This window comes from Stegodyphus dumicola, chromosome 10 (genome assembly GCF_044657685.1).
Source record: "Stegodyphus dumicola isolate Sdum_Otavi_A_Nest chromosome 10, ASM4465768v1".
Taxonomy (NCBI): domain Eukaryota; kingdom Metazoa; phylum Arthropoda; class Arachnida; order Araneae; family Eresidae; genus Stegodyphus; species Stegodyphus dumicola.
The window spans coordinates 86,705,439-86,719,577 of NC_140777.1; positions in this window are offsets into that span (position 1 = coordinate 86,705,439).

A 14,139-nucleotide genomic window follows, 5' to 3' on the forward strand; every position below is an offset into this window, starting at 1 on the left:
ATTCCGACAATCACCGCTCACCTTCCACTTCTTAATCACATAGGCCACTGTCGATTTTGGGTACTTCAGATCGCTAGATATGTCCCTTAAGGATCGGCCACATTTGTAATACCCGATAATTATACCTTTCTCGAAATCAGAGAGCTCTGAACTGCGAGGCATCTCGCATGCGACTAAAGCCGATGTTGTTTCCTACACGATATATACCGGCGGAGTCCGTGACGTACCTTAGGATCACAGATATCGTCACTTGCATAGGTGTCCAAATACTTATTGGTAGTCAGTGTATTTACAAGATCTGTATGAACAAAGTTTTTAAACCAACCCAAATCTCCATCACTTCAAACCTCAATCAATCTCAACATCAAGATCAAGATACAACTTTAATAACTCTTTCTAATATCATGGAACAAGTTTTTCTACAAGACTCCTCTCAAGAAGATACTGCTGAACAATCGTACATCAGAAATAATAATACAGCTCCAGATACAATGGATGACTTTCCCTTTACATTAAAGGAAATCTCTAATATAATAAAAAAATTTAGCAAGAAATAAGGCACCAGGACCAGATGGAATATCTAACCAAATAGTCCAACTTATTCATTCTATTGATCGAACTCTTTTCTTAGATCTCAGTAATAAGTGCCTACAATTAAGCCCATTTCCTACTCATTTCAAAACTGGTCAAGTCATTTTGTTTAGCAAGCCAAGCGCAGATGCAAATACTCCAAAATCATATACACCAATCAATTTATTACCGGCAGTAGGAAAAGTCTTAGAAAGAATAATAGCAAATCGTTTACGACATCATCTAACAAAAATAGAATTTATCACCAATAATCAATTTGGATTCATCCCGAATAAATCGACAACGAATGCCATAGATTCAGCTTTAAACCAAATTCATATCAATAACTCCAATAATATGCATTCTGCTTTTATTTGCTTGGATCTAACCAAAGCTTTTGACTCATTATGGTGGCCATCTGTACTTGAAGCATTAAGAAAAGCAAATTGTCCAAAAAATATATTTAACTTACTTCAAGATTATCTACGTGAAAGAAAAAGTTTTATAATGTACAACAATAAGATCATAGAATATGCTCAACAAAGAATGTGTCCACAAGGTTCCTGCCTTCGTGCTGACCTTTGGAACCTTACGTTTAACTCAATAACATCTTTCAAATGGCCAAATCATACACAAAGTGTTGCTTTTGCTGACGACGCAGTTTTTGTGATCAGTGGTAGAACAAGAAATATTCTGGAAAATAATGCAAATGAAACTCTTTATCTTTTTAAAACTGAATGCAACAAATTGAAACTGACAATAAGTGAAGAAAAATCAAAAGCTATAATTTTCCATAAAAAATCTCAAAAAATCACTCGACTACCAAAATTTTCAATAGAAAATAATAGAATAAAAATAGTTCCAAAACTTAAATTTCTAGGCATAATCATTGACAAAAACCTCAACTGGATTGAACATCTCAAATATATCAGAACTAAAACACAAAAATTAGTAAACAACTTGCGTTATGTCCAAGGACTAAATTGGGGACTAAATCCTCATATTCAAAAAATATTGTTCAATACAGTAATAACAAAAATAGTATTATATGGGGCAGAAATTTGGGCGCAGCCTATGACTGTTCGGAAAACAAAAACAACTGCAAGCCATACAACGTCCAATCCTTCTCCGGATCACAAAATGTTATAAAACAACATCAAATGCTGCCCTATGTGTACTTTCAGGAATAGCACCTCTTCATACTTTAGCACAAACTGAACATGCAAAAGCCACAGTTCTCAAATCAAAAAAATCCTGCATATTACATGATGAAATATTTAATCCAAACAATTTTGAAATTTCAGTCAACCCCTACAGAAGACATCCTGCCTTTAATCCTAAAATATATAGCACAATAAAACCTCCAACCAGTCATATATCTCCACCAATAATATATATAGATGGATCGAAAATGAACTTAGGAGTTGTATAATACAAATAGATCAAATCCAGAAAATAACTCTCCAAAATCGACTCGCCAAGGAAAATAGTATCTTCCAAGCAGAATTACACTCAATTCGAATGGCAATAGAATACTCAATCGATAACAATTTACAAAAAATCAATATTTTCTCAGATAGTCAATCAGCAATACTAGCCCTACAAAATCCCAAACACACATCTGAAATAATTCAAGATATTTTTAACAAAATTATCCAATATCCTCAAATATCACCAAACATTTTTTGGATGAAGGCTCACGTCGGAGTTCTTGGTAACGAAGAAGCCGATTCAGCAGCCAAATCAGCTACTACCAACAATAATATCCCTTCAAGAAAAATCTCCTGGCCGAAATCATACCTCAAGAAATATCTACATAAAAATCAGCTTCCAAATGTGGGAAGAAGAATGGACAACAATAAATATAGGAAGACAATTACATCAAATAGCACCTCATGTAAATGATACATGTACAATGGTCAATGGTTATATAAACCGCTTTTTAACTGGACATGGGCCATTTCCCACATACTTCTTCAGATTCAACATCTCAAACTCTGAGCAATGTGTATGTGGAAATAAAGGTGATCTAATCCATTATATTACTCAGTGTCCCTTAACAAAGTCAATTCATATTAAATTGCCTAATTCAAATATCAATGCCTTCTTTCGTTTTGCAATTACCAACAAACATTTAAAAAATAAAATAGAAAATACAATCAAATATCTATCTTCAATAGGCAAAAATTTATGTGAGCACTAAAGTAATTAATGTCAAAACTCATTTTTGTGCAATTCATCTAAAACATTTATTATCTAATTATCTTAAAAACAAACCCTTGAAATAATACTGATATAGTAAAAAGAAAGGAAAAAGAAGAGGAAGAAGATACAAATTCATATAATAAACTTTATCTCAAGGAACTATTATGAACTGTTATAAATTATGACTGTTAGCCTACTATTATTATACCTATTATAACTTCTATAATTATATCTAATATATATGATATCAATTAAAATATTGATATACTATTTATACTGTTATATTATACTATGTACTATTTTGAATATTAACTTTAAAAATAAACCGAAGTGTAGTGGGACTATACCTACATTACTTATAGTAAACATTGGGTGTTCCACTACATTTCCACGTGAACCTGAAACTGTTGGTCACATTTCCATCGTATAACTTTCGTCAAGTACAGTTTTATTGTGTTAGAATTTAATCATTTATCTGGCTCTGCCCATATGTCAGGAAATAATGGTCTACTTCCTCATTTCTCAGCAAAACTAGTAAACACACGATGAGAAATGCACTAAAAATTAACATGATACGACTAAATTTCAAGCACTTTTCGAGGGATAAAGTTACTAAAAAATACTGACCCACTGCAGACATGAGTTTGTAGTACAGCTTTAAGTAGGCGTTGAAAAAAAAATTCTCACTTTCCAATGGGGGGTGGGGCGAGGATTCACAGTTCACATTTTTCTAGAAGAATCACAACAGCTTTTAGGGTTGCCGAAACACTCGCAGGAGAGCAGAATTGGGGGGGGGGATTGTACTGGGGGTATATCAGCGGCTGCTGGTTGCTTTCATTAGGAGTACGTACTTACATTTTTATTATTAATACTACGAATATTTACTGATACGATCCTAGCAATCGTTTGTTTCAGAAATCAACAGCTAGACAGCGAATTGCGAAAATAAAAACACAGAATCAGTTCGACACGTACCATAATTACTTCCTCAACACCTGAAAGTAATTAGTTTTCATAATCCCAGGAACATGATCTCGTTGCCAGTCGAAGCTCCTGTCAACTTAAAAAAATTGTTAATAGATACAATTGCGGCAACCGAACTGTGCAATTCGCGACGATCTGATGCAGAATTTTTTCAGGGCTTTTCTACGTGCAGTGTCTGTCAGTTTCTTCTCAAAAATTCATCCTGGTTTCATTTCTTTCTGAGCAGTAAGCCTTGAACGATAAATGAATATTTAAATTAACCTAAATTTAAATCAGACTTTAGGGATCACTAATACCTTTTTTTTTTTTTTTTTTTAAGTCTGAGCTACAATTTCCTGTCGCCGTATGAACTCCGTTAAGTGCGACTACAAATGGTGTTTTTCTGGTTCCGCCATTTTTAAAAACCCCATGTACGATACTTTACGTACTAAATTTGTGGTTCACTTCGAAAAGCTTGAAACCGTCTTTTTCAAATGCTTCCGTTTTAATAGGCGGCTCGTGACGTGAGTCGAAATAAATTGATTCAATTAAAAAAATAATTTTATTAATTTTTAAAAAATTAAAAAAAATAATTAAAAAATTAAATTAAATTAAATTATTAATTTAATTTAATTTTTAATTTAATTTAATTTTTAAATTTAATTAAATTTAAAAATTTAATTAAGTTTTTAAATTTAAAAAAATTAAAAAAATTAAATTAAGAAATTTAACATTTAATTATTAAATTTAATTAAATTTAAAAATTTAACATTTTGTTTGATTGCAGTTAACAAACTCGTGGCTTTTTGGTCAGTCGGGCAGCGTATCAAAAAAGGTTTATTTAGTTTCTCAGCGAATACCGCCGACACTCCGCTGATGCGGCAGAACGTTGGTAAAGTTATTTTTTCTTTTCGAGAACAGGCTTTCGTCAATCTCTACGACTAAGCCTTCATCACTTTTTTTTTTTTTTTTTTTAATTTTCACGATTCTGCATCCTGCGTATGCATATTTTTCGCAAACAAATTTTTTTCGCAATTTTTCGCAAAAAAAAACCAGCTGATTTCCCAATTTATAACAGCAGTATCAGCCATATTGAATTCTAGCATGCACAATTTTATTGATATCATTTCCCGCAAAAGATGAATGTAATGACAATAACAAATGGCCGCCTAAATCGCTGCGAACTAGCGTCTGATTCGCATTTCCACCAATTCCAGGTCTTTCGAACATTGCCATTCACTCTTCGATTGACTCGAATAAAACTTAATTTCGTGAATGATGGAACATTGAGGGTTACTCGGCAATATACTGCACTCTTGTAAGAAATGCTAATAACATACCTTCCTTGTTTAATAGATCCCATATACCCATGATCGAACTATAAACTCCGGAGGAGGGTGGGAGAAAACTTCTTTCTAAAACTGCGGATTATAGGCATTGTTAAAATTTAGTGACGTCATACGGCTACAATAACAACTTGCGTTACGATGCAAAATTTGGCAACTGTTCTCTCTTTTCTTGGCGAATTTCGGTTTTACCTCCTTAAACACGCTAAGTATCCTTTTCTATCATCCATCATTATAGATTTGCATAAAAACGTATACAGAAATATTATGTGTGTGTGTATATATATATATATATAGTTGAAGAGATTTGTGAAATCAAACGTAAACAAAACATCTAGCTCTTTAAATGCAAAAGCTTAGACCTATTTTGGTATTCAAGTATTAACGCAACCACACAGCCACAAATTATCGATTTTTTATAGAGGAAAAAGTAAAAATTTCTTATCTAGTATAAGCTGGCAGTTTTCGCAGCATTTTTTCAAAATGACAAACAAAACTATCGATATTTATAAGTCGGGGAAGCATTATCAATAGAAAACGATTTTAGCAATTTAAAATACGAATTTAAACTCGCACTAATTTAATTCACATTCCTTGAAGATGATATATAAATAATTTCTTTATATATAATGATGATATATAAATCATTTCATTCTTTTCTATTAATAAATCATTGATTTATTACTTTGAAGATTTAGCTCAAGTATTCGGCTTTTTAAATTACTCGTAATTATGTGCTTCCTTAGAATTTTACAATTTATTATTAGTAGAAAGGTTATTTATATACCACCTTCAAGGAATATAATTTAATTAATGTTCTGAACTACTGGAATAAAACTGCGTCAGTATATTAAGTATAAGTTATTTAGATTTCTATTGCAGTAAAATCATTTTAATAAAATGTTATTTTAAACTGGGCAAATTCTAAACATTTAAATTAAAATTCTAAAATTAAGAAGTAAAATTTAAAGTACTAAAAAGGTAGCCATTGTGATTAACTTAGATTAATTAAATTGTCAATATGAACAAATTATTCCACTATCATTTAACAATAACCAAATTAAGTAAGAGTGTTTCGTCTTTTTTCCAAGTAAGGATCAAATTAGTTATTTTGCTAGAATTAAATCATAAGTTACCAGCAAAACTCAAAAATGAGAAAGAATTAGTCTGCTTGAACCAAAATACTTGCCATAAACAAAATTGAAAATAAAAATAAGATTTTCTTTTTAATGTACAGTACTTGTTAAGAACTGAATTAAGTGGGCTCCTCACTTTGGAAAAAACATTCTTGGACACTTTTACAATATAGTAAAAACAATAAAAAATTATTGATACCAGTACAAATTAATAGAATACCTGCGGCAACAAGCAGAGGAAAACTAAAATAGAGGAGGTAATCAGGCTATGCTCAGCAAGATACTAGGAAATTTTCCCCTCTGAGAATTGTATCTTCGCAGCATAATTTTAATAGCAAATCAAAATACTACAACAACTGAATATCAACACTAGAAAAATAGCTCCCCCCGTAGAATAATAACAGGACTTAAGAGCAAAACTATTGTAATGTAAGCATATTACTATCCAGTTTGTATGTACTTGATAAAAATAATATTGTAAAGCAGTTTAAATGATATTGAAAATCCAGTCAATGTGTAAATGAATTACAGGATTAATTTGATTATCTCAGTAAAAGTAATGTAAATATGAATTCATATAATGTTTAAATGTACACATAGCTGTCATGATTTTATGTATCTATCATATGTAACTTGTACAAGACAATGATTGCAATCAACATATCTATGCTTATACACAGGCCTTGTATGCCCATGTAATATTTATATGTATATTTTTACACGGAGGAAATTTTTCCTTCTGCTAGGATGACTATTAAGACTGTAAGACTTTTACAACAAAGTCAGGTCAGTGGTTATCTCAGGCGGCGCTAACTACAAATTAATAGAAAATAATTGAAAGAGACGAAAAAGATATTTGAAAGCAATAGAAATATGTAAAAATTGATACATTCCTTTAGATTTAAAACAAAATCAATAGTAGGTATTTAAATACAAATTTAGGTGCAAATTGATGCGAGAAAGGGAATTAAAATTAATTTACTTGTTTACAAAATTTGAAACGAAATAGCTGTAACTGTAAATGCACTCAGTGATGGAATGTAATAGAGTTGTATTTAGTGGGAGAAGGTAGTGGTTGGTAACGTGTTGTACTCTGTCTGAGATATTGAAGCTATAAAGTTGGGGAGATAAACTTATTGCTTGGTTAAAGCTGTCGTTAGAAACTAGTTTCTTAGTAAAAATTTTGGCTAATCCTTAGAATATGGTAACAGGTAGTTTGGCAACATTTTGGTAAGACGATAAAGGTTACTAGCTAGGACTTTTTAGCAATAATCTGAGAAGTACACAGTTCAAATCACAGATTATTTTGCCTCAGAGAAAGGAGAGATCATGAAACATGTAATTGGATTTTTGACAATTTTCTTTGACTGTTTAAGTGAAAATAGGTTGATGTGTACATAGATAAAGTCAAGAGTGTGCGCAATGCCATTTGTGTGCAATTCTGGGATTTTTTTTTTTTTTTTTTTTGAAGTCCATACGGATCCATAGTAGGTCGACGTGTACATGGATACCGTGTATGTTCGATTCTTAAAAACGCGGCAAGCAGTTTGTGATTCTGTACTTTCTCCCAATTTCCCACCTAATCTTCGTCATGATTAAGCATTTTTTCCCCATAAAAAAGTTCTAGTATAAGCGTAATTCGGCTAGCAGATTGTTGGAAAAAAATGTTGAATAAAAAAAAAAACATGCCTTTACTTTGTGAAAACAAAATGGCGTCCAAAACAAAACTAGCAGGTTGCTGTAGTAGGGTTGGTCGCCAAAAAATCGCCAAGTTACCATAATGTAAAGATTCACCAAAAATTTTTTATCAAACAAAAGAAATTAATTTATTTCTGGCTAATGGTGTAAAAAGCATAAAGAAGTGACTTATCTGTGACTGTTTGATACGAAATGTAAATGCCAGTCTGATTAATGATAACCCCCAAACAACTTTATTTACACGTTTCGCTATTTCCTCAAATAAGTTGAGGTTGTTCGCTACTATTAGTCTAATCTTATGTCTACTGACTAGTTATCCTATAACGGAAAACCTCCAATATTTATTTATGTGTAGTATTGCCTGACTGAATTTATGCTAACTGTTTACTACACGGATCCATAGTAACACAAAAAGTATTTGGAGGTGTACGTGTGAGATAAAAGTTTCATACTGGGTAAATAATATAACAAATTTCGCTATTTATATTCTAATAAGAGAAATAACTTCTTTATATGCATTTTAACAAAATATTTATTTCAAACCTTAATAACAGAAAAACAGGAAGTAAACTTACAAAAATAACAGTGATAGAAGAAAATGATCCACATACTATCTTTCAGATATGCTGCGAGAAATAAAGTGCTAAGAGTAATCATTAAAACAATAAACTAACTTATTAACGTTTTAGTTATGCAAGAGCCTAATTTACATTAATAATAATGTTTCCTTTGCAATCGGGAATTGCGATTGTTTGTAAATAAAGCATAACGACAGTAAGACATAATAATTTCTCCTACTATTCAATTAAATATGAGCAATATTTTGAAATCATTTAATTTAAATTTACTAAAATATTTTGATATAATTTCTTTATGCTTTGAGTTCTTTCAGTTTTTCAGGGCATTATTTTCAGAATTGGGGAGGTACATTTTTAAAATTTGCGTGCATTTTAAATTTTTTTGTAATAGATAGAAAATCTGTTTTCTTTTCCGGTTGGTATGAGACCTAGATTGGAACTTGCATTAGTCTAAAATTAACGAGGGATTATATTTCCACTTATAGGCACACTTAGTGCCCGAGTAGATAGATAATATCACTGGTGTTTCGATCTCTGTTCAAATCCAACCAACGGATTAGTTGCAAGCGATTTTTGCTTTGCATTAACACAAATGCGAACCAGCTTCCCTTAGGAAGAAGTGACATAGCGGTGAGGTAACTACAGTGGGTAGAAAAAGTATTTGCACACCTACATTTTTGTTTGAAATTCATAAAAAGAAGCATTAAGAAGTAAAAAAAATTGGTATTGCCAAATCAGAATAAGTTTAATCATCCAAAACAAAAAGAAAAATTACAATAATATAAATAACAATGCTTTTTTGTAACAAAAATTAAAATATCTCGTATCAAAAAAGTATTTGCACAACTGCATGAATACAAAAGAAATAAAATATATAAGCAAATTTCAAATAACTAATATTTAGTATGCATTCCTTTAGCATTTATTACTGCTTGTAATCTTGCTGACATTGATTTAATTAAATTTTCTGTAACAGTAGGATCAGTATTCTATCACTCTTCAATAAGGGCAGATTTGCTTGAAATCTTCCTTTTTCTCATTTTTAAATCCAAAGAATTTCATAAATATTCCAAAGGAGTTAAGTCTGGTGATTGTGGTGGAGTGGCATGTTTTCTGAGAACATTATAAAGCAACCACATACGTGTTATACCGACAGTGTGCTTGGGATCATTGTCTAGCTGAAAATAGTACGAATTACTGATACCCAATTTTATTGCACTTTGTGGCAAGTTATCTCGCAACACATCAATATAGGTTCGAGCTGTCATATTCCCATCAATGAAACACAAATTACCAACTTCTTTGCTAGCCATGCACCCCCAAATCATAACAGAACCTCCTCCATGTTTAACTGTAGGTAACATATTTTTGGTATGGAAAGCAGTACAAGGTTTTCTCCAAACTAATTTCCTGCCATCTGATTTAAAGATATTGAACTTACTCTCGTCGGAGAATATGACATTTTTCCAGAAATCAGTTGGCTTATTGATATATTCCTTAGCGAATTCAAGTCTCTTCTATCTATTTCGTTCAGTTATGAGAGGTTTTTTTCCTTGGAGATCTCCCATAAATGTGTGCATCGTGCAGGACATTTCGAACACTTTGGGCACAGATTTGAACTCCAGATGTTGAAGCGACATCATTGGCTAAAGTAATTGCACTAATAAATGGAATTTTTGATGCTTCTCTTATGAGTTTTCACTTCATTCGCAGTGAAAGTTTCTTTGAGTGTCCAGAGCGCAAGTTATTTGATGTAGATCCTCTTTCTTTATGACGTTTTATAACATACCGAACAGTAGAGAAGCAAACATGTACTTTTTTTTACCTATTTTTCGATAACTTAGGCCATTTTCACGTAGAGAAACAATTTTTTCTCGCGACGAAATCGGCAATTCAGTTTTCTTAGGTGCCATTACAGTTTGAAATCGACAATCAACTGATAACGTTTCTACACCACCTCCTTTTATAGTTGTCTTACGTATGTTATTTACTGCGAGAGGACTGTCAAATAATAGCATAAAAACTCAAATTTGCTAAAGTTGAGTTGAGTGTGCAAATACTTTTTTGACATAAGATATTTTAATATTGTTGGAAAAATAGTTTTTATTAATATTATATTTTTTGTAATTAATTTAAATGAATAAGCTTATTCTATGTTTTAAATGCCAGTTTTTGTATTTCTTAATTCATTTTCTTATAAATTGTGAACAAAAATGTATGCAAATACTTTTTGTACCCACTGTAAATAATGGCAGCTCGAACTCGGGTTCACATGTAATGTGATTACGCACACGGTTAGCTTAAAATGTACTCCACAAAGGCATCCCTCCCCTTAGGGGGCGAACCTGGCGGTAAAGTCACTGAAAACTGGTAGTTTGGTTCGGAGCTCGAATCCCGGTGGACCGGCAGGCTGCATGGGCGTTTCGTGGTTTTTTCCATGTGTGATATGTAAACCAGACAGTTTCCCTTAGAAAGGGCTCCACAAAGTTATTCCTTCCCTTAGGCAGATAGGCTTCGTTTGCTTCGATATATCCAAATTAACCAAATCAAACCCTCCCCTTAAGCCAAATAACCTAACCTGTGTACGTTGCCAAATAACCTAACCTCCTTCAGAAAGTCTTCCTTTAAGGTATTCTTCTTAGAAAGCTATCCTCGTGTAGTTTGTCGCTTTAAGAAGTCAGTTATCCAGAGTGTAGCTATTTGTAACTCCAATTATTTCGAACGTTTGTTCTTTGTACTCGAAATCGTTCGTTATATTTACCGAATTGTTTTAAACATTTGCTGTTGATTTGAATAACTTAAAAGTATAACGTATCCAACACTTAAGCGCAGAAATTCTGCATGTGCGCCATGTCGTCATTTTCATTAACCCGTTTATAATTTTACATTCTTAAAATGGCTTAATTTAGTTTTAATTAACATATAGTTATGCTTTGTTTGACAGAAATGAAAAATATTTTCTCTGTTTTATTCTTGTATTATCCATTGTACTGTTATCGTGATTTAATTTGTTTAGTTTTTGGGGATATATAGATAAAAATAATTACGTTGTTTAATTTTAATTGAATAAAATGGGTTGTCTGTTTAGGGGGAAAAATATGATTTTATTGTACTGGGGGTATGTACTCATTTTATTTTTTAGAAATAAGGGAAAAAAAATTAGCAAAATGACAACCTTGGTGTTTGTCGCGCATTTAGTCAAGATCTCAGTCGCGGCTTATAATATCTTATTTCAGCCAAGATTACGAAGTTTTATAAAATTACGAATATTACGCAAATAGATTACGAATATTTATAAAAATTAGCAAACCAACAACCTTGCGTTGGTGGATATTTAGTCAAGATCTCAATTGATTGAGATCTTGACTAAATCTACGCCAAGCACAGGGAATTACTTTGCTAAATTTTATAAATAGGAATAACTTGTTTCTTAACTTCGTAATCTTGCCTGAAATAAAATATTATAAACAGAAAAGCAAATCTCCATACAAACGAATCTCCATTTTTGGCTACAGAAAAAAAAGACAAGGATTCTTCAAATATTAGGGTCCCAGGTTGTTTGAATTTTCGATTCGAATACAACCAGTTAATTCAAATAATGACGTTGTAGTACAGGCATGTTAAACTTATTTCAGGTAAGCCAGATAGTCATAAATGCGCAATACTAGCCACAAGAAATAAAAATTGTTTCCATACTTGAGAATGTACTTAAAAAGTAAGTAAATAAAAGTTAATAAAAAGTTAGTAAATCTTAACGTGATAACGAACTTCGGTAAAATCCTAGTATACGGTGCAGCCTTGGCGCGACTTTGAAAATTATCGCCAAAACCAAAAATGATCCAAAGAACGTCTATATATATACTACACACTATATACTATGTGTGTATATAACATAGTATATACTATGTTTAACTATATATTTTCTTTGAATGACCCGTTAACTACTCATCGTATATGTCCCGTTTTTACTGCTCATCATAAAGTCGCCAAAAGTAGCCAAATCCCGTGTGCACCGGATACTAGGATTAAACCCGAACTTCTAAAAAAATAAAAGGAAAGTCATTAAAATCCGGATAATAGACTGTGCCTATTGTTTCTTTCCCAATACTTGTCATCTTTTTCCTGTAACTAGCTTCCTGATGTTTGGAGATAAGCTTCTCAAACTAATGATTTTCAGAACAGATTTGAATCTAGGTGGGGGCTTTCTTTTCATAAATGAGAAAAATCACTTCCCATTGATATTTATCACTGAACGTCCTTAGCAAAAATCAAAAACGATGCAAATTGCGGCTACTTAGGAACAGCGTAGACAAGTATTTGTAAAACTCAGGAATGTCCACTTTATTGAATTTTTGTTTTAGAGTTGAGACGCATTTTATACTAATATCATGTAGTATAAATGTGCTGATACTTTTTAACGTAGGTTTAATAAACAGCAGCAAGTGGGAACAGTTTGTGCTATATCAGGCTCACCATTCTGGGTCATAACACCTGTTCGTTATAAGAAAGAATAAGTCGCTCAATAAATAAATCGGTACTTACATATCACCTTGGCATAAGCACCTTTACACATCGGCAATCACCTTGGCTCAATTCGGCGATTTTTAAAGATGAAAAGGTAAAAAATCACTTATCGGGTTCAAGTTAGTTTTTGCGCCTCTTTTTCAGAAAGATTCCTAAAATATCGATGTTTGTAGGCTAATCATTGGAATATGGTAACAGGTAGATTGGCGACATTTTGGTAAGGCGATAAAGGTTACTAGCAAGGACTTTAGCAATAATCTGAGAAATACGCAGTTCCAGTCACAGATTATTTTGTGGTGACTTTTATAATAGATAATTTAGAGGGAAAAGAAAATTAATGCAATTTCTTGCATATTTTATTTATTTTATACGTGCAAATTTTCATCCTTGGAAAGGGTATATGCAAGGTGAACATATAAAAGCATGCATAGTATACATACTTTTTAGCGATCAGGTAAATGTCCTTTTTACAGACTTCACAAAATTTTCCAGCATTTTCGTGCAAATTTTTCTAATTTATGAGAAAAATTATTTACATGTTTCATATATAAATTTGCTCTGTAAAAACAAATTTCTGTGCACGTTTGTTCCACCACTTTCCGGAAAATTCCGATGGTGATTTTAGCTAATAAGCACTTACAAACTATTTCGCATTTAATCTTTGTCATGATTAAGCACTTTTTGTTCCATATAAGTTCTAGCATAAGCGTAATTCGGCTAGCAGATTGTTGGAAAAAATGTTGAGTTAAAAGAAAAAACATGCCTTTACTTCGTTGAAACAAAATGGCGTCCAAACAAAAAGAACTAGCAGAGCTGGTCGCCAAAAAATCGCCAAATTACCATAATCCGAAGATTCACCAATGTTTGTATAGTAAGTCGGTAAACGTTACCAATATATGAAAACATACTTTATCAATTTAAAATACAAACTGGAATTATAAAATAAGGATTGCGTGATACATTAAAAAATAAAACACATTCTTCTCAATCTTTCTGTAATTTTTGAGCACTGTTCTTCTACCGAAGTACACAGCAGTCCGGTTTCGGTTTAAATAATACAGAGACTCGACTTCATGAGAACCGCAGCAACGGCTGCTGTCTAGGAAATGCATATTCTCG